An 18,918-nucleotide genomic window follows, 5' to 3' on the forward strand; every position below is an offset into this window, starting at 1 on the left:
AGTTAGTTTATGATGACCGTTTTTTTTTTGTTTTTTTTTCTGTTTGTTTTGTATTTCGATTTGTGGTAAGATGTTAAATTGTTGACACTGTTGTTGAAACGAAAACGGTGTTTCGCATTTATACATAAAATGTAGTTCTGTATCATGGCCGGGATATACCGTTTTGTGAATGTATCGGGAGTATGCATTTTGATATTAACAGAATGTAATGTGATGGTATATTTCTGCAAAGAACTACACAAATAAAAATATTTTAAAAAAAAAATCCAGGTCCCACTGAGACACATTCAGTTACATTGAGAAGGAAAAACAGAAAGCATTTCTCTCCTAAAGTGCAGGCACAAGTCACATGACCAGGGGCAGCTGGGAAATTGACAATATGTCTACCCCCATGTCAGATTTCAAAATTGAATATAAAAAAAAATCTGTTTGCTCTTTTCAGAAATGGATTTCAATGCAGAATTCTGCTGGAGCAGCACTATTAACTGATTCATTTGGAAAAAAATTTTTTTTCCCATGACAGTATCCCTTTAATTGTGATGATCAATCTGAAAAAAGTGTGAACAACCCCTTTAACCTTGAGGGGTCTGACACTGGGGGGGGCAGCTAGAACTGGTTACAGCAAAAAGAAACTCCCCAAAGATTGCTCATCTGTACAGAGAGAATACTCTATGTTGCATTTAAATGTACTGCAGTAGGCACAACAATGAGAACTTCAGTTTAGACACAATACAGTGTAAATACTCTCAGCACAGCAGAGTCCAAAGAAATCACACAGTAGTCAGGGAATCGCTTCCCCCAAGCTTGTCACAACTTCATTCTTCTCTTAACCGGCATGGTGTGAAAATGACTATATAAAATGTAACCTACCACTGGCACTTAATTGTAAATAGGATCAATTAAAAGAAAAACAATTCTAATCTTCCGGAAAATATATATATAATTTTTGAAGTAATGCCATTCAGTGTGACAGCAATAATGGTTCATTAGGAAATGAGTGGCTGAATCTTTGTATCCGCGCTGAATCCAATCCGGCACACACTGCTGTGATAATCAGCCGCACAACAATCGGCACAGCTGGAAAGTACAGTAGCCTTTTCACATCTCAAATCAGTGCGACATTCAGAGCAACAGTGAACAGCTGGGGAAAAATACATCCGTTTCAGCTAAAGAAATCAGATTGTGTATATGAATGAAATTTCTGCAGCAAAGCTTATCCTGGCTTTTGGTTTGCTTGGATATACAGCCAAGCCTGGAAAAGCAATTTCCACTCTACCCCTTTTCTCGTGCTAAGGGTCAGGGCACACGCTCAGATTCGGGGAGATAAGTCGCACGGCGACAAATCTCTTCTTCGGGGCGACTGATCTCTGCCTCACGAGGAAACTTCGGGGCGGCTTCGGAAACCGAAGGGCTCGGAGTGCCATGCTGCTGCAGATTTACATTCTAGCCAGCGGAAAGCAGTTCGGGGAGATTAGTCGCCCCAAAGAGGAGGAGATTTGTCGCCAGGCGACTAATCTCCCCGAATCTGAGCTTGTGTCATGACCCTAAAGCTTCCCAGTACGCTCAAGTCATGTGTGAAAAGCCTCTCAATAGGAAAGACTGGGATATACAAAAGCAATGGAGTCTGCTCTCCTTGGGACATTCCCAGCATAAGTGGCACCAATAAAGCTAAAAGAACTAAAACCAGAGAAGGAGAAAAGCAATTCCCAACATATCTCATAGCGTACACAAAGAGAATGCTGGTTCATACTGGTATAGGATCTGTTATCCGTGAACACATTATCCAGAAAGCTCAATTACAGAAAAGCCCTCTCCCATAGACTCCATTATAATCAAAAAATCCAAATGGTTACCTTATTCTCTGTTATAATAAAACAGTAGCTTGTACTTGATCCCAACTAAGATATAATTAATCCTTATTGGAGGCAAAACCAGCCTATTGGCTTTATTTCATGTTGACATGACTTTCTAGTAAACTTGAAGGAACAGTAACATCAAAAAATGAAAATGTTTTAAAGTAATGAAAATATAATGCAGTGTTGCACTGGTAAAACTGGTGTGTTTGCTTCAGAAACACTACTATAGTTTATATAAACAAGCTGCTGTGTAGCCATGGGGGCAGCCATTCAAGCACAGGATACACAGTAGATAACAGATAAGTACTACTATAGTTTATATAAACAAGCTGCTGTGTAGCCACGGGGGCAGCCATTCAAGCACAGGATACACAGTAGATAACAGATAAGTACTACTATAGTTTATATAAACAAGCTGCTGTGTAGCCATGGGGGCAGCCATTCAAGCACAGGATACACAGTAGATAACAGATAAGTACTACTATAGTTTATATAAACAAGCTGCTGTGTAGCCATGGGGGCAGCCATTCAAGCACAGGATACACAGTAGATAACAGATAAGTACTACTATAGTTTATATAAACAAGCTGCTGTGTAGCCACGGGGGCAGCCATTCAAGCACAGGATACACAGTAGATAACAGATAAGTACTACTATAGTTTATATAAACAAGCTGCTGTGTAGCCATGGGGGCAGCCATTCAAGCACAGGATACACAGTAGATAACAGATAAGTACTACTATAGTTTATATAAACAAGCTGCTGTGTAGCCATGGGGGCAGCCATTCAAGCACAGGATACACAGTAGATAACAGATAAGTACTACTATAGTTTATATAAACAAGCTGCTGTGTAGCCACGGGGGCAGCCATTCAAGCACAGGATACACAGTAGATAACAGATAAGTACTACTATAGTTTATATAAACAAGCTGCTGTGTAGCCATGGGGGCAGCCATTCAAGCACAGGATACACAGTAGATAGATAAGTACTACTATAGTTTATATAAACAAGCTGCTGTGTAGCCACGGGGGCAGCCATTCAAGCACAGGATACACAGTAGATAACAGATAAGTACTACTATAGTTTATATAAACAAGCTGCTGTGTAGCCATGGGGGCAGCCATTCAAGCACAGGATACACAGTAGATAGATAAGTACTACTATAGTTTATATAAACAAGCTGCTGTGTAGCCACGGGGGCAGCCATTCAAGCACAGGATACACAGTAGATAACAGATAAGTACTACTATAGTTTATATAAACAAGCTGCTGTGTAGCCACGGGGGCAGCCATTCAAGCACAGGATACACAGTAGATAACAGATAAGTACTACTATAGTTTATATAAACAAGCTGCTGTGTAGCCATGGGGGCAGCCATTCAAGCACAGGATACACAGTAGATAACAGATAAGTACTACTATAGTTTATATAAACAAGCTGCTGTGTAGCCACGGGGGCAGCCATTCAAGCACAGGATACACAGTAGATAACAGATAAGTACTACTATAGTTTATATAAACAAGCTGCTGTGTAGCCACGGGGGCAGCCATTCAAGCACAGGATACACAGTAGATAACAGATAAGTACTACTATAGTTTATATAAACAAGCTGCTGTGTAGCCATGGGGACAGCCATTCAAGCACAGGATACACAGTAGATAACAGATAAGTTCTACTATAGTTTATATAAACAAGCTGCTGTGTAGCCATGGGGACAGCCATTCAAGCACAGGATACACAGTAGATAACAGATAAGTTCTGAAGAATCCCATTCTATGCTACAGAGCTTATTTGTTATCCGTTGTGTATCCGGTGCCTTTTCTCGTTCAGCTTTTAATGGCTGCCCCCATGGCTACACAGCAGCTTGTTTATATAAATTATTGTAGAGTTTCTGAAGCAAATAAACCAGTTTTACCAGTACAGGACAACACCACATTATTTTGTCCTTCTTTTAAAACACTTAAATTTGTTGGTGTTACGGTTCCTTTAATGTACTCTAGACCAAACCTTCACTAGTGAACAGACTGCATCCTTTTGAACACAACTCTACTCAAAAATGAAGCAGACGAAATAGGCAAGCTGACACTGTAGTCTGTAACGCTATGGTTTTCTTTTTAATGAGGATGCAGCATCCAGTGAGGAAATTTCCATAAAAAACCACTATGCTTAAAGGGATACAGTCATGGGAAAACTTGTTTTTTTCCAAAACACATCAGTTAATAGTGCTGCTCCAGCAGAATTCTGCACTGAAATCCATTTCTCAAAAGAGCAAACAGATTTCTTTATATTTAATTTTGAAATATGACATGGGGCTAGACATATTGTCAGTTTCCCAGCTGCCCCAGTCATGTGACTTGTGCTCTGATAAACTTCAGTCACTCTTTACTGCAAGTTGGAGTGATATCACCCCTCCCTTACCCCCCCCAGCAGCCAAACAACAGAACAATGGGAAGGTAACCAGATAGCAGCTCTAACACAAGATAACAGCTGCCTGGTAGATCTAAAAACAAGACTCAATAGTAAAATCCAGGTCCCACTGAGACACATTCAGTTACATTAAGTAGGAGAAATAACAGCCTGACAGAAAGCAGTTCCATCCTTAAGTGCAGGCACAAGTCACATGAGTGGGGCAGCTGGGAAACTGATATGTCTAGCCCCATGTCAGATTTCAAAATTGAATATAAAGAAATCTGTTTGCTCTTTTGAGAAATGGATTTCAGTGCAGAATTCTGCTGGAGTAGCACTATTAACTGATGTGTTTTGAAAAAAAAAAAAAACAAGTTTTCCCATGATAGTATTCCTTTAACGTATGTGCATCTTTTCCCAACATGACAGAACCCATTTAATCAATAAGCTATCTATGATGTTCAGAACAGCATGGCCTCTGATTACAGCGATTGGGATATTGATAATCGATGCAGCAGTCAGCCATAGCTCTGGCAATAGACAGCATGCAGAGAGACATACGGGAGACTAAACTAGAGAAGAGAGCATATTTATAATGGCAGAAATAATGACAGAAATCAAAGCGACAGACTTATTCCAGTCACATACATAAAGTTCTTATAACTCGGCTTTACAGACAGACTGTGGAAAAGACCCAGTGAATGTGGAAAGCTGCTCGCAGGCAGGGAATATATATATATATATATATATATATTTGCACTCCCCAGATGGCTTAGTTCAGCCTCACGCCTCAGTTCAAGTGGACTAGAAAGCCAAATGCTGATGCAGTGAAGGCAAATGATTATTCCCATGTCAGCGTCTCGTGACCTTGCACTAGGCACCAGCTCCCTGTATATACAGCAGAAAACATAATGATTGCAATTCTGAGTCTGAGAGCCCGGGACAATATTTGTACAGTGCCTTGTACAACCAGTATCTGTGGATAAAAAGAAAAGGCTTTATAATGATTTGAAGATCTGCACTTTTTAGCCCTCACATTGCCCAGGCTTCATCAAGTGGCAGAAGTATAAATCAAATATAGGCCTATAGTTGTGATTTAACTACAGCTCCCATCATCCCCCCAGCAGCTTGTCAGAAGGAATTCATTTCTCAAAAAGTTCTTTCCTTCTCCGAATAGCTTTAAAAGGGTACACAGAAAACCCTCTTACCCTCAACTTCAGCTCAGCATAAACCTAATTTAAGGCAACTGTTAAAGCGCCAGTAAAAGCCTGTTGGGTTTGGGTCATACACAGACCAGTTCACTAGACAGTACCATCACCTCAGCGCTGCAGCTAGTAACCCTGTCCCTATCTACCAATCAGAAGGTTGAATAGTGTTCTGCAGAGCTGCTGTTAAAGAAACAAAAATTAAAGGGTTTTAAAAGAATGACAATATACTGAACTGGTAAAACGGGTGTTTGCGCTTCAGAAAATCTACTATCGTTTATATATAAACAAGCTGCTGTGCAGCCATGGGGGCAGCCATTCAAGCACAGGATACACAGTAGATAACAGATAAGTACTACTATAGTTTGTATAAACAAGGTGCTGTGTAGCCATGGGGGCAGCCATTCAAGCACAGGATACACAGTAGATAACAGATAAGTACTGCTATAGTTTATATAAACAAGGTGCTGTGTAGCCATGTGGGCAGCCATTCAAGCACAGGATACACAGTAGATAACAGATAAGTACTGCTATAGTTTATATAAACAAGCTGCTGTGTAGCCATGGGGGCAGCCATTCAAGCACAGGATACACAGTAGATAACAGATAAGTACTACTATAGTTTATATAAACAAGCTGCTGTGTAGCCATGGGGGCAGCCATTCAAGCACAGGATACACAGTAGATAACAGATAAGTACTACTATAGTTTATATAAACAAGCTGCTGTGTAGCCATGGGGGCAGCCATTCAAGCACAGGATACACAGTAGATAACAGATAAGTACTACTATAGTTTGTATAAACAAGGTGCTGTGTAGCCATGGGGGCAGCCATTCAAGCACAGGATACACAGTAGATAACAGATAAGTACTGCTATAGTTTATATAAACAAGGTGCTGTGTAGCCATGTGGGCAGCCATTCAAGCACAGGATACACAGTAGATAACAGATAAGTACTGCTATAGTTTATATAAACAAGCTGCTGTGTAGCCATGGGGGCAGCCATTCAAGCACAGGATACACAGTAGATAACAGATAAGTACTACTATAGTTTATATAAACAAGCTGCTGTGTAGCCATGGGGGCAGCCATTCAAGCACAGGATACACAGTAGATAACAGATAAGTACTACTATCGTTTATATAAAACAGGCTGCTGAGTAGCCATGGGGGGCAGCCATTGAAATCTGAAGAAGCACCGGATAGAGAGCTGATAATAGATAAGATCTGCAGAATACAATGGGATTCTTCAAAACGTATCTGTTATCTACTGTGTGTCCTGTGCTTGAATGGCTGCCCCCATGGCTACACAGCAGCTTGTTTATATAAACTATAGTAGTACTTATCTGTTATCTACTGTGTATCCTGTGTTTGAATGGCTGCCCCATGGCTACATAGCAGCTTGTTTATATAAACTATAGTAGTACTTATCTGTTATCTACTGTGTGTCCTGTGCTTGAATGGCTGCCCCCATGGCTACACAGCAGCTTGTTTATATAAACTATAGTAGTACTTATCTAGAGGGTGAGGTTGAGGAATTTATGACCCCCGTTACCCTGCACTAGTAAAAATCTGTCTTTTACATCAGAAGCTTTAATATAGTTTATAAAAATAAATGACCTTGTTACTATGGGGCTGCCATGTGAGTCCCAGTAGGGCTGTTTGCATAGCAATAACATATATGCTGTTTAGAATACAATGGTTCTTACTGCTTAAGTGGAGATAACCCGGTCAAATGGGATTTATAGCTTTCTCTCCATACTTCTAGGATAAATACTGCACACATAAAACAAGACTGCTGCTGCCAATACACGTTTAATATGAGCATGTTGGACAACGGGATAAAAACCTTTAAAGGGGACCGGTCACCCCATGAAAAAGTTGCAAATCCTTTTCTATTATGTTAGTTGAACAATATAAACTTTATTTAAACTATACATATTTAGGGATGCACCAAATCCACTATTTTGGATTGAGCCGAACCCCCCGAATTAGAGAACGATTTGGCCGAATACCAAATCCAATCCAAATCCTAATTTGCATAGGCTAATTAGGGGTGGGAAGGGGGAAACATTTACTTTCTTGTTTTGTGACAAAAAGGTGCGCGATTTCTCTCCCCGCCCTTAATTTGCATATACAAATAAGGATTCCGATTTGTTTCGGCCGGCAAGAAGATTCGGCCGATTTCAAATCCGAATCCTACTGAAAAAGGCCGAATTCTGCCCGAATTTCAATCTTAATTGCATCCCTAATATTATTTAAGTTGTTTCCCCTTTGGTCTTGGAATTCCCAATCACAGCAAACAGACAAGTGCGTTTTGTGGACACTTACGGCAAATTGCGTATTACCCAAAAATCTTGTGTATGCACCAGAATGGAGGGACTAACCCCATATACAGTGACCTACACAATTAAGTTTAGGGAGTGCAGTGATTTCTAGGAAGTGATGAATGGAAGGTTAAAGTAATTGACTGCCCCACCTCTATGTCTCAGGCATAAAGGCAGGACAGGCAATATATGATTGACAGCTCAGATATTTAAACACCTTTATAAGAGCTATGAATGTTTTAATAAAAAAACAAGAACTTGGGTTTCATGTTTAATTTGCAAAATACTTTCATTATACAGCTTTTTGTATGTGGGTGACAGGTCCACTTTAAATGTTTCTGGCCCTTTAAAGTGCACAATGTTTTTCCTGAGACTGCATGTGACTTCTTGTACCATGATATGCTCTAATGCAGCCAAAACTTGCAGGACCAGCAACAGGAAACCTCTTGTACTAAAGATAATATGGCCTACATAAAAATAAACTCTACTGCCTATATTATAGCCTACAGCTGCGCTGTCCACATTTTTCCATGCAATGGGCAGATTATTTAACATTGAGATTATATGGGATCCATGTGATCCAGTCACCGACTGGATCACAATGAATCTCTGTAAGATTCTGCAATAATGAATGAAATAAGGAGGCACCTTGCTTTCATCTGTATTAAAGGAGAACTAAAGAAGTAGTTAGAAATAATTTACATGAGGTTTTGTGCTTCTGTACCAGCCCAAGGCAACCACAGCCCTTTAGCAGTAAAGATCTGTGTCTCCAAAGATGCCCCAGTAGCTCCCCATCTTCTTTTCTGCTGATTCACTGATTCACATGCTCTGTGCTGCCGTCACTTACTGAGCTTAGGGAGCCACTCACAATATACAGTAAACATAGAATAGAAATGTCAAAATATAAGGCTGATTAGTAATTAATACACATAATTACTACATGGCAGCACAGAAACCAGTGCAATTAGCATCAGAATTGAATAATCAGCAAACCTGTAGCATCAGCTTATATTACAGCCAGGGAAGCTCATTTTCTGCTGGATAATTAGTGACGAGCCCTAAGCTTAGCTTCTCAACAGCCAATCAGAGCCCACTGAGCATGTGAGTGTCACAGACACTTTCCAAGATGGTGACCCCCTGTGACAAGTTTGAAGTCCTGGATCATTGCTGCTATTGACAAGCTCAAACTTTAGCCTCATGAAAGAAGTTCACTATATAAAATAGGACATTTTTAGCCACATTCATTTTTAGGGTTTAGTTCTCCTTTAGGGCTATTCCACACGGGGAGATAGCCTTGCGTTTGCGGTCGCGGCGACAAAGCGCCGCGCCAGTCGCCGCGACCGGCGCAGGCGACAGTTTTGTATGGGCGCCTATGTAAAAACGCCTGTGCTAACCACACGAGGCGATGCGCTTTTCAACAGTCGCCTGAAAATGCCTCGCCAGGCTTTTTCAGGCGACTGTTGAAAAGCGCATCGCCTCGTGTGGTTAGCACAGGCGTTTTTACATAGGCGCCCATACAAAACTGTCGCCTGCGCCGGTCGCGGCGACTGGCGCGGCGCTTTGTCGCCGCGACCGCAAACGCAGGGCTATCTCCCCGTGTGGACTAGCCCTTAAGCAACTCCCAGCATGCTGTTGTGTGAAGCCATCCTCCCTGCTGCTCCAGCACAAAAGTCCATCACTGCCTGCCGAGAGAAGGATAGAGACTGCTTTCCAGACACAAGGACACCCCAAAAAATAGTTTCTAAACTTCTAAGTAAGCTGGTAAAAATGTTCACTGGTGCAAAATACTATAAAGGTGCAGCACAATGGATGTGGCTGAACTACAACTTCACCATTATAACTTCAATGGATGTACTCATGTATTACTATTCCTCACTCTGAATGTCCACCCAAAACTATTGCATAAACAGAGAAATTATCACTAAGCAACTTTCTAATATACATTGTTTGAAAATATTTGTAAATGTAAATATGCTATTGAAAGCATTACTGGGTCTCTGTTGTGGTTTATATTCTCTACACGCCTCATATAGATTGTCACTTTCCCAACAAGGAATATCACCAAAAAACATGATCTATCACCCAAAATTCTGATTCACACTTCTCATCATATCAAATGTTGACTTCTATAACTCTGTATTAAATGTCCCTCGTCTCCAAACAGTGTCACCTCTCCAGTCCATAATATATCCTGCCACAAGACTCATACACCTCAGCAACTGCTCCTCCTCTACCATCCTGACAGTCTCTAAACTGGCTTCCTCTACCCTTCACAAGAAAGTTGAAACGGTTGACCCCAACATTTAAAGGGTACCTGTCAGCCAAAAAAAAAATATTCCAAATCCTATTTTATCACATTAGTCAAGTAAAATTAACTTTAATTACACTGTATAAATTATTCGAATTTTGTTTCCTTCAGTCTGGGAATTCATAATTATAACAATCAGGCAGGAGCCATTTTGTGGACACTGTTATTAAGGCAAGTCTTGTATCATCTCAGAATCTTGTTTGTGCACCAGAACTGGGGACCTGATGTCCATCCCCATGTCCTGGTTACACAATTAAATGGTGAAAAGAATGGGAGGAATGTGGGGAGAGCAGTGACATGTAGGAAGTGCTGAATGGAAAGTGAAAGTAATAGTCTGTCCCGCCTCTGTGCCTAAGGCATAGAGGAGGGGCAGGCAATATTGATTGACAGTAGAGATTTTTAAACGTGCTTACAACAGCTATGAATGCTTTAATAAAAAATAGAATTTGGATTTCATGTTTAAATTTGAAAAGGACTTTTATTATACAGTTTGTTATGTCTGGGTGACAGGTCCCCTTTAAAGAAGTTTATGATTCAGCCCCACCCTACATCTCTCAACTAATCTCCAAATACTCACCAAACCACCTGTTAAGGTCGCCATAGATGCAAAGATCCGCTCGTTTGGCGATGTTGCCAAACGAGCGGATCTTTCCCCGATATGCCATTAACAGGCATGGCTATATCGGGGGTAATCGGATTGTTCGGCCATATGGCCGAACGATACGATTACGATGTGCCATGGGCTCCGGCGGGATCGGTCGGGTCAAAATCAAACCTGCCTGATCGACCAAACGACCGATCTCCGCCGGACAAAAGATGTCGGCACACGCCACACACGATCCGAAAATCGTACGAATCCTCGATTCGTACAATCAGATCTGTGTGTCTATGGCCACCTCTACTCTCCCCTACTAACCTACTCTCCTCACACTCGCATTCAAGACTTGAACCCCTTTTCTAAAATGATATCCCACATTCTATCCAGTTTTCAAAAGATCTCTCTTTAGAGAATACACATTCATCTATGTTAGTATAGCTTCAGTGTGCACTATTTCCTGCTAAATGCAATGTTAATTCCACATTTCTCACCTTGCTGACTCCCAATCATGCCTACACTTTGTGTCTCAACCCCTTCTCCTTCTAGACCAGGGACTTGCAACCTTTTTTTACCTGTGAGCCACATTCAAATGTAAAGAGTTTAGGACAACACAAGCATGAGAAAAATCCTTGGGGTGCCAAAAAAGGGATTTGATTGGCTATTTGGTAGAACCTATGTGGACTGGCAGCCTACAGGAGACTGTTTGGCAGTGCACCTGGTTTTTATACAACCAAAACTTGCCTCCAATCCAGGAATTGAAAAATAAGCTCCTGCTTTGAGGCCACTGGGAGCAACATCCAAGCGGTAGGTGAGGAACATGTTACTCATGGGTCACTGGTTGGAGACTGTAAGCTATTTTAAGTATGGCCCGCTCTACCTCTTGTATTGGCAATTGGCTGTTTGTATATATAGTATGTATGCTCCGTGTATCAATGCAATTATTGTACAACACTGGAGCAGGGCCGGAACTAGGTGTGGGCAGAGTAGGCATCTGCCTAAGGCACAAAGCTGGGGGGGCACCAGGAATGTACCTTCTGTCGTCTACCCCATGTCCAGTCCCCTCTCTCCCCAACTGTCTGATATTTCTCCATCTATTTGAGCATCCGTGCGCCCAGCCAGCACAATGACCGGCCAGTTGCCTGGGGCGCCCGGCTCTGCACTGGAGAATATGTGTCATAAGTGTGATAATAAAATGATTACGGTTACATAGTTTCAAGAGTCAGAACCAGAGAATAGAGCAGATACTGCTATTAACTGCAATATTATTAGCAAATTACTTTAATCCCATTTACATTTTTAATGAATGCATATTGGAGAGTTGCTAAGCATTACATATTCTCTTACAATAAACAGTCTTTGGTTGGAGGATCCCTGTCTCTGGCCTCTTAAGGTGGTCCGAGATCCGCTCGTTTGGCCTTGAGGTGGGCTGATACGTTCGTGGGCCCTAGGGCCCAACGATCGGATCCTAACGAATGGGAACGGGTGGTCGGATCGCGGGACCGCATCAGCGAACAGATGCGGCAGTAATCAGACGGGATTTTTAGTCCCATTCGATCGAGATCTGGCTAACTTTCGGCTAGATCTCGACCGGGGAAGCCCGTTAGGGGCCACCATACATGGGCCAATAAGACTCGTGTTTGTCTGCAGCTTTTATCGGCCCGTGTATGGCCACCTTTAGGGCAGAGACAGACGAGAAGGGAGATTTAGTCACCTGGCGATAAAACATCCTTTCTTCAGGCGACTAATCGTCTAGAATGTAAATCGCCAGTGGGGTGGCACTTGGGGAGCTTCGTTTTCTGAAGTCGCCTCACGAGTAAACCAGGTGACTACGGAAAATAAAGCGTTGCGAGTGTCATCCCGCCAGTGATTTACGTTCTAGCCGGCTGGGAGGCGGTTTCGTGGAGATTAGTCGCCCGAAGAAGAGGCGTTTTATCGCCAGGCAATGAAATCTCCCCAAATCTGAAAACGAAGCGCCCCCAAGTGCCACCCCGCTGGCGATTTACATTCTAGACGCCGTCTCTGCCCTTATGCTTTGAAATAAAAGGATAAAGGGCAAAGCTCACAGAAGTAAAAGCTGACTTGATACATTGTATAGATTTGAAGAAGGGCTCCCAGGTGTGACAGTGAGTAGAGAAGAGTGAGAGCTTCCATTCCTCATGGGAGTAACAATAGAGAAGAGACCAGGGAGGTACAGGAAGGCCTAGCAGGAGGCTGACACACATACAACAGGCCGCAGCCTCACAGCAGAATAAAAACACAGCTCGGTGCACGAGGGCGCGCGCACACACGGTTCGCACTCCATAAATATTGAGCCCACCAACATCCCGTAGAGCTGCCGGCTGAAGAAAGGATGAGAATAGCGACATAGGAATCGAGAAACCGGACAAAGGCCGACTCGGTATTAGCGTCGGGGGTTTATTGAGCAGAAATAACGCAAAGTGATGTTATTGTTACCGGACTCTTCTCCTCACACCGCAGTGTTATATCTCTATTCCTGAACATAAAGGCGGCCATGCTGGGCCTGTAATAACTGTACGTGCCGGTCAGACGCACAAACCCCGGCGCTCTAGTCTCTAACACATACTCACTGTCGCTGGTAGAAAACCATCGCTCCCGGACACCGGCTCACTCTCCTCTCCCTCTCGTCGGCTAAAGGTTTCATGGAAAGGGCGGAGCTCTTACCTCCCACATCCGGGAACTGCCCGACAGCAGGGTCCTCAAAGTCAGTCTGAGGCTGCCTAGTGCAATGCCTGTTTAAATCGCATGCGCGTGTGTGACTTGCTCAATGTAAAAGGGCTAATGCGCATTTGTATGAAGCCTTCTGTATATATGAGAGAGAAAGAGACCTTCTGTATATATGAGATAGAGAGGCATTCTGTATATATGAGAGAGAAAGAAACCTGTATGAGAGAGACCTTCTGTATGAGAGAGAGAGACATTCTGTATGAGAGAGACATTCTGTATGAGACAGAGACATTCTGTATGAGACAGAGAGACATTCTGAATGAGAGAGACCTGTATGAGAGAGACCTTCTGTATGAGAGAGACATTCTGTATGAGAGAGACCTTCTGTATGAGAGAGACATTCTGTATGAGACAGAGACATTCTGTATGAGACAGAGAGACATTCTGAATGAGAGAGACCTGTATGAGAGAGACCTTCTGTATGAGAGAGACATTCTGTATGAGAGAGACATTCTGTATGAGACAGAGAGACATTCTGAATGAGACAGAGACCGTCTGTATGAGAGAGACATTCTGTATGAGAGAGACATTCTGTATGAGACAGAGAGACATTCTGAATGAGACAGAGACCTTCTGTATGAGAGAGAGAGACATTCTGTATGAGAGAGAGACATTCTGTATGAGACAGAGAGACCTTCTGTATGAGAGAGTGAGAGACCTTCTGTATGAGAGAGAGAGACCTGTATGAGACAGAGAGACCTTCTGTATGAGAGAGACCTTCTGTATGAGAGAGAGAGAGACTTTCTGTATGAGAGAGTGAGAGACCTTCTGTATGAGAGAGACCTTCTGTATGAGAGAGAGAGACCTGTATGAGACAGAGAGACCTTCTGTATGAGAGAGACCTTCTGTATGAGAGAGAGAGAGACTTTCTGTATGAGAGTGACCTGTATGAGAGAGAGACATTCTGTATGAGAGAGAGACTTTCTGTATGAGAGAGAGACCTTCTGTATGAGAGAGAGACTTTCTGTATGAGTGAGAGAGACCTTCTTTGTGAGAGAGAGAGACTTCCAATAGCAATTATATATACAAGTCTTTTTGAAAACATGGAAAATGTGAAGTTAAAGGGGTGATTCACCTTAACTTTAATATCCTATAGATTGGCTGATTATCAGCACCTTTTCATTTGGACTTGATTTTTTTTTACAGCTTTTGAATTATTTGCCTTTTTCATTTGACTCTTTCCAGCTTTCACATCCATCTAAAAACAAATGCTCTGTAAAGCTACAAATTTATTGTTATTATTACTTTTTTTTACCCATCTTTCTATTCAGGCCTCTCCTATTCACTGTCAGACTGGGATGCCAGGGACCCACCAGAAAACATTAGGCTGAGGGCCCACATTCCAAACTATTATTCCTCCTCTCCTCACTCAACCTCTTTATTCTCTTAGTCTCATTTCTCTACATAATATTCTCTATTCTTCCTTTATTAAGCCTCTTTGTTCCCATAAAGAAATAGGGAATGACCAATAGGCCACATGTTTAACATCATAAGGGTCACTGACACCTGGGCCCACCGGGAGTTTTCCTGATATCCCTGTGGGCCAGTCCGAAACTGCTCCTATTCATATTCCTGCCTTTTATTCAAATCTGTGTATGGTTGCTAGGGTAATTGGAACCCTAACAACCAGGTTTTTAAAAATTGAAACTGGAGAGCTGCTGAATAAAAAGCTTAATAACTCAAAAACCACAAATAATAAAAAATGAAAACCAATTGCAAATTGTCTCAGAATATCCCTCTTTACATCATACTAACTATTAACTGGAAGGTGAACAAACCCTTTGAAGGAAACCTTAGGCAAAGTCCCACAGGGCAATTCTGGCATTTTGTCTGCTGTGATTGGGGCTCAGACACACAGGCCATAGTAGCGCCTGGAAATCGCTCAAGTGTGTGTCAGGCAAATCTGTCTGTATAGGTGAGAATTGGCTGTAACTGTTAAACAATCAATGCATTTTTTAGGCTGAACTAAATTACTTTAAATGGTCATATTGTGTCAGTTCTTAAGTAATTATTCTTTATATAATGGAAAATATTGTGTTGCACTTTACAGTGATTTTGTTCCCTGCTAGGGTTACCTGTCCGGTTTTTGGAAGGGCTGTTCAATAGTGATTTGAGGGTTGGGATTTTCCCAACCTGGACCCGACCATAACCCGCCCTCCCTTGGCCTGTGCCCGCCCACATCCAACTTCTGCTTTGCTTTTATAGGCCCACGATGACCTGCCGCACCCCACAGGTGACGTCACAAAAGAGGAGGGGCAAGCAGGCGCTACATCTATAAAACACGAACCCGGAAGTCGGAAGCCGGCATTTGACGATGGCGGGCGGGGAGAGCAGAAGAAGAGCTCAATTCGCACCCGCGAGGAAGAGAGCGATTTCGGCTCAACCATCACTACTGTTAAGGTGAAAAATGAGAAAATCATACTTACCAAGATTTTTATTTGCTGGACTGCAGCATGGCAGTGGGCACCAGTGGGTTAACCCCCCCCCCCCCCATGTAAAGGAACAGGAAACTGTCTGTCCGGATATTCAAATTGAGAAATTCGGACAGGTCATTAAAGTAAATGGCATGACAATCAGCCAATCACTGATCACCCCTGACATCATCAGCCCTGCCCCTACGGCACCAATCCCACCTCCTACGTCACCCGCCCCTCTAAGTCACCTGCCCTGCCCAGAGTTGGGCAAACAAGGGTGGCAACCCTATTCCCTGCGTGAGTGGAGCTTACAATCTAAGGTCCCTATCACAATCAGGCACACTAGGGTCAATTTGATCCATAAAAGGATTATATGTTTTTGGAGAGCGGAATTAACCCCACGCAGGCACAGGAAAACATACAGACTCCTTGCAGATACTTCCCTTGCTGGAAACAATATAAGTTACATTATATTTAATCATGTGCAACTGCACCCAGATGTAGTAGAACGCTATCTACTGATGCAAGGACATGCCACAAAAACTCTAGTGTAGTTCAGCCTGTAGTTAATGCATATTTATTCCCTGTCTACAAAAAACCCTATGTAAAGAAGTTTAAGGGGCAGATTTACTAAGCTCGAATGAAGGATTCGAATGTAAAAAACTTCGAATTTCGAAGTGTTTTTTGGGCTACTTCGACCATCGAATGGGCTACTTCGACCTTCGACTATGACTATCGAATTAAAAATCTAAATCTAATCTAAAAATCTAAAAATCGTTCGACCGTTCGATAGTCGAAGTACTGTCTCTTTAAAAAAAAATTCGACCCCCTACTTCGGCAGCTAAAAGCTACCGAAGTCAATGTTAGCCTATGGGGAAGGTCCCCATAGGCTTTCCTAAGTTTTTTTGATCGAAGGATATTCCTTCGATCGTTGGATTAAAATCCTTCGAATCGTTCGATTCGAAGAAGGATTTAATCGTTCGATCGAAGGAATAATCCTTCGATCGTACGAGCGCAGAATTTGCGCTAAATCCTTCGACTTCGATATTCGAAGTCGAAGGATTTTAATTCCCAGTCGAATATCGAGGGTTAATTAACCCTCGATATTCGACCCATAGTAAATCTGCCCCTCAGAGTCATGCTTTTTTAAAAGCATAGTTTTTACAAATGCAAAAGCATTTATAGCATTTCAGTTACTGAGTGATACTGGCCCTTTAAACTTCTTGTCAACCAATATGTATCATGCGTTGCCAGAGCTTGAACACAGGAGAAAGAAATACAAATAATTGTAGGCTCCAAAGGGACCTGCTATTTAGCTTTTTATTCAGCAGCTCTCCAGTTTGCAATTTCAGCCATCTGATTGCTAGGGTCCACATTCCCCTAGCAACCATGCACTGATTTAAATAAGAGACTGGAATATAAATAGGAGAGGCCTGAATAAAAAGATAAGGAGTAAAAAGTAGCAATAACAATACATTTGTAGCCTTACAAAGCATTTGTTTTTTAGATGGGGTCAGTGACCTCTGGTTGAAAGCTAAAAAAAGAGTCAGAAGAAGAAGGCAAATAATTCAAACACTATAAAAAATAAATAATGAAGACCAATTGAAATGTTGCTTCGAATTGGCCATTCTATAACATACTAAAAGTTATCTTAAAGGTGAACCACCAGTTTAAAGGAAACTAAAGCTCAATAAAGAATCAGTGTAGACATAATAGACCATATGTTTGGGGCTTTTGTGCCTCCCAGTAACATCCCAGTCTCCCAGTGACCTCCCTTCCTCTTCCCTACAAGTCGCTGGTAGATTTACCAGTAATAATTCTTGATGCCAATATCAGGTGGCAACTCTAATCATTGTTCTCCCAATAGTAACGTCTCCAAAATGCTTACACTGCCTAAGTAACGCTAGTGAAAATTCGCCAGCATTCGATGCCCGGGACGAAACTTCGCATATTAGTGAGTTAACGTATTTGTAGCGTGTTTGCGCCTGGCGAAGTGGGGCGAGGGGTGTGAAGCTGACGCTGGCGAAAATTCGCCCATTAGTGAATCTGCCCATTTTTATATATAAAAAATATTGATCTTGTTAAAGGCTTTAAATATTATATGAAAATGTATTGAATACATAATATTCCTGCCAGTGGCATAACTAGATGTTACTGGGCGCCACAGCTAATTCAATTTAGGGTCCCAAAACATTGGTAAGTTGACCTATTCAACCAATATTGAAATTGATGATACAGGCATGGTATCCGTTATCCAGAAACCCGTTATCCAGAAAGTTCCAAATTATGGAAAGGCCATCTCCCATAGACTCCATTATAGGCAAATAATCCAAATTTTTAAAAATGATTTCCCTTTTCTGTGTAATAATAAAACAGTAGCCTGTACATGATCCCAACTAAGATATAATTAATCCTTATTGGAAGCAAACCCAGCTTATTGGGTATATTTACATGATTTTCTAGTAGACTTAAGATCCAAATTACGGAAAGATCCGTTATCCACAAAGCCCCAGGTCCCGAGCATTTTAGATAATAGGTTTCCATACCTGTATTGGAATTTGCTTATTAATTAGAGATTTACTGGGCCCCTACAGTCCTGGCCCCTGGCTCCTGCTTCCCCTGTAGTAACGCCCCTTATTTCTGCATCCAAGGCCATATTATTAGTGATGGGCGAATAAATTCGCCTGGCACGAATTTGCGACGAATTCCTGCATTTCGCCGCAGGCGAATAAATTCGTGAATCTCCCGCAAAAACTCACCAGTGAAAATTCACCAGCGTCAATTTCCGTTTTTTTGTGAAAACATTCGAATTGCTCTATTTTTCAGTGAAAACAAATTTTTCGGGGAAGCGAAACGGGAGAGATTCGCCCATCACTACATATTATCTGTATAATAATGACATTACTCTGAGATAATAACTTTACATTTATTCAATCAGCGTCATTAAAGGAAATATCCATCCCAAAACTGTAATAATGAAAGAAAATCTAATTCTAAGCAATTTTCCGTTATATAGTAATTGTCGTTTTTAAAGGATACCTATCACCCAAATTTT

General features: G+C 41.8%; 1 protein-coding gene across 2 annotated transcripts in view; it reads right to left on the reverse strand.

The window, feature by feature from the left end:
- Positions 1-13,441, reverse strand: part of fam222b.S (family with sequence similarity 222 member B S homeolog) — a 34,863-nt gene extending 21,422 nt beyond the window's left edge. The window contains exon 1 of one of the 2 annotated variants that reach the window (XM_018248358.2): positions 13,293-13,441. The gene's annotated coding sequence lies outside the window, so the exon portion shown is untranslated. Of the gene's footprint in view, positions 1-13,288 lie in introns of both variants that reach the window. The other variant, XM_018248359.2, reaches the window with a different exon arrangement.
- Between the last annotated feature and the right edge of the window lie 5,477 nt (positions 13,442-18,918).

This window comes from Xenopus laevis, chromosome 2S, assembly GCF_017654675.1.
Source record: "Xenopus laevis strain J_2021 chromosome 2S, Xenopus_laevis_v10.1, whole genome shotgun sequence".
NCBI lineage: Eukaryota > Metazoa > Chordata > Amphibia > Anura > Pipidae > Xenopus > Xenopus laevis.